Source organism: Crocuta crocuta, unplaced genomic scaffold, assembly GCF_008692635.1.
Source record: "Crocuta crocuta isolate KB4526 unplaced genomic scaffold, BGI_CrCroc_1.0 scaffold129, whole genome shotgun sequence".
Lineage (NCBI taxonomy): Eukaryota > Metazoa > Chordata > Mammalia > Carnivora > Hyaenidae > Crocuta > Crocuta crocuta.
Window position 1 is genome coordinate 12,030,931 of NW_027551571.1, and position 3,436 is coordinate 12,034,366.

General features: G+C 40.1%; 1 protein-coding gene and 1 long non-coding RNA gene across 2 annotated transcripts in view; one reads left to right on the forward strand and one right to left on the reverse strand.

The window, feature by feature from the left end:
* Nucleotides 1-760, reverse strand: part of LOC144220643 (uncharacterized) — a 1,909-nt gene extending 1,149 nt beyond the window's left edge. The window contains exon 1 of the long non-coding RNA XR_013331810.1: nt 708-760. This is a non-coding gene — a long non-coding RNA (uncharacterized LOC144220643). The remainder of the gene's footprint in view (nt 1-707) is intronic.
* VSNL1 (visinin like 1) overlaps nt 1-3,436 on the forward strand; it is a 103,724-nt gene that overhangs the window by 2,572 nt on the left and 97,716 nt on the right. The gene's annotated exons all lie outside the window — the stretch shown is intronic.

A 3,436-nucleotide genomic window follows, 5' to 3' on the forward strand; every position in this document is an offset into this window, starting at 1 on the left:
TCCTGTTTGAGACTACCCAGCCCCATCTCCATCTCCTCCGCGCTCTAATCCTTCAGGGACTCCAGGCTTCCGAGACACTGCAGGGGCCACCCTCACCCTTCTGCCTGTCTTCTATCTTCCGAAGCTGCCGCAGCTTCAGGGCCTGGGTCCTCGCCCGAATGAGGTGACTGCAGTGTAAACACACAATGGGCTCTGCCAGCTCTTCCCCTGGCTCCTAGAAGGCAGAACCCAAATCCAAGATGCCTAACTGTCCCCAGCCTTCTTGGAAATCCTCCAGATGCAGCCACCTGCAGAGAAGGGGAGGGGTGGAGGGGCCTGAAGACTGAAGGAAGAGTGCTTGAGCGGCTCAACCTGAAGTGGGCGCTAGAGAGGATGGCAGTGCCGCCTGCGGAGCCTTTAAAAGGCTAGGCAAGCCCTTGCACAGCCTCCTCGGCCCTGCAGCACTGGGACTGCAAAACACGCAAATGATACCTGCCTACCTGGGCCTTCTTCTCTTTCCTCCTTTTTCATATTATCTTTTCCCCTCACTTGATTTTTCTATGACTCCCTCGTTTTCTCTCCCGAATGCCCAGACAATACAGCTCTGGGCCATTTAAAGATAACCGGGCCCTCCTGTTCCTTTCTGAAAAATGTAATCTCCCGGGGCCTAAAATGATAACCACAGCCACCACAGATGTACCTTTTGGGAAAATGCCAGGACTTCTTACCTGAAAAAAAGGTGAGGCATTAGGGGAGGCTTGAGGAAGACAGTCTGTGTTTCTTTCTCATTTGAAAATAAGTTAAATACTCCTGGAAGTTTTTGAGGAAGCATGGGGGTGAGTTTCTCAACACATTCACCGATTAACAATTTAACTTAACCCCTCCCCTCATGGTAACCCTTTGCTGAATTGGGATGAGCTCTGTCTTGGATAGAGTCTGTCCCTAACAAATGCTCTTGGGTCAGATGTCCCCTGGTCTTACTATCCCACTGTGAAAACGGTCATGCGCAGGCCATTCTGAACGCCAGGTAGCCTATGCAGAGACTTGCAGCTGCTAAGTGACCTGCTTCGATTTGCTATACTGTGAATCTCATTCTGCAACAGGATGACATGATTAGAAATGTTGTCCTGGGCAAGCTATAGGTTTTCCACTGGGGTCGCATATAGGTAGGGATTCCAAGCATTGCTGAGGACCTCCTTGGGGAGTTTCATAAAATGACAGTATAATGTCAGTATCCAACAAATGTTATCCTTCTTCACGAGAGCAATACCTTTTAATGTCATTCTAAAGATTCTTCTCTTCGTATTGAGTGATATCTATGCTCCTTAGGTTAGTAACTGGAAAGATTGGAAGACTCTTCTTAAAGAGGGATCACATTCAGTTTAGTCTAAGGTTGAAATTGACAATGTCCATGTCAGTTATATTTAGTAGATATAAATGTATTAATTTTCCTAAAGTATCCAGTGGTACGTAAATAAGTTAATAAATGATTGATATTTCTACTCTCCCAATGGTTAATTCACATAATGAGCAGAGTGTAGGAACTGGATGGGATCCATATAAATTACTTAATCCATCCCTCCAATACATAAAAAATATAGGATATCGAGAAACATTTTCATTTTAAAGAGATATCTACAATATGAAAGCATAGTCCACAAGGGTGGAGATTTTAATGACATTTTTCATATTTCCACAATATTTATACAATGTCTTTTGTAGTACTCTATGTGTCAATTAAATATCTGTTTCAAGAATCAGTTGTATGCACCTTATTAATTACATCAAGAAATTAAATTATTTTGACTAAAAAGATTGCACAATTAACATTGCTTTCAATATTTTTATGTTACTAAAAAGAAAAGACTGAATATTATTTTATGATTTATTTTCAGTAAAGATAATAAACCACTATAATAATACCTTTAAGAGTTCATTTTAATCCACACATGTTTTTATGTCTTAAGAAGTAAAAATAGGGGCGCCTGGGTGGCTCAGTCGGTTAAGCCTCCGACTTCGGCTCAGGTCATGATCTCACGGTTCATGGGTTTGAGCCCCGCGTCGGGCTCTGTGCTGACAGCTCAGAGCCTAGAGCCTGTTTCAGATTCTGTGTCTCCCTCTCTCTCTGACCATCCCCTGCTCACACTCTGTCTCTCTCCCTCTCTATCAGAAATAAATAAAAAACATTATAAAAAAGAAGTAAAAATAGAAATTATTTGTACCTATTTATAAGAATGGATATTAATAAGTCTAATAAGTCAAAGAGGGGATTTAAACTCAGACTATTTATTTAAACTCAGACTATGGTAGCTCTGTGTACTACTTACTTAGATCATGGGTCCCTTAAGCTATGGAATTATTTTAACATGTTCACACTGTGAAGGGATCACAACAGTGCATTTCTCATTTACAGTTTGTTTCTAATGATAACGTGTGCTCTCTTAAGTGAGTCAAAATAATTTGAGTTGCTCCCAGCCTGGTTCATTGAGAACTTCACAAATGGGGATCTTGGGGGTGCTTTAGAAACTATTTAATGAATGAAACAGAAATGGAATAGCAAATTACTCAAGAATCCTCACAGAGGTTTGACACGTTAATAATAAGGTGCCTGTGAATACATTAAAGAGATGTTCTATACCCTTATCAGCGAACTTAAAGCATGCAAGTTGGGCAATTTGTCATGATTCCTATGCTTTCTCTGGATTTCTCCACTGCCTTACTTCACTCTACTTCCAGCACAGATAAACTGCTGTGTAACCACCAACTGTTTTTTTAAGACAATTCATTGCATTTATAACCATTTGTTGGATTATTTTCAGGTGAACAGTCTATTTCCTTTTGTTCTAAATTACAATTCAGACTTGGAGGACTCTCATTCACCAAGTGGCCTTCAAGCTTAATATATCTGATAAAATAATTGCTGAACATTTTATAGAAAGTGGGGCTCTCATTTTATGAAGTATCACTCATAACAGGCAAAGTGTTAACATAGTTAAATTTACTTACTACTATTATAGATCTATAGAATGAATTCTTATTTTCTTTATTCTTGCTAATATAGAGACTTTTCTGAAAATAGAAATCTGTCACCGTAAATATTTTTTATCTCCTTTGTTTGGATTTTGTTTATTATCTCTTAGGCTCTGAAAGACTATGAACTTTTGNGAAAAGTCAATTAACTTCTAGTCTATGAAATAAACAACTACAGAGTAATGTTGAGTGGAAATGTTCCCTTCTCTCTACACCTTTAGCATCTTCAGTAACACTGCTAAAGTCTTAATTGTCTGGTCCCCAGCACATCTTTCAAGAGAGTCCCAAGGGTTCCTTTTCACACTATTATCGTTTCCCCTTTCTTGCAAGGTCTCTTTCTATCTCTTTTCTATTGCCCCTCACCTCCCATCTACACACCTTACTCACTGTTTAACCTGCCCTTCCTGGCTGCCTCCGCATCTCAGTT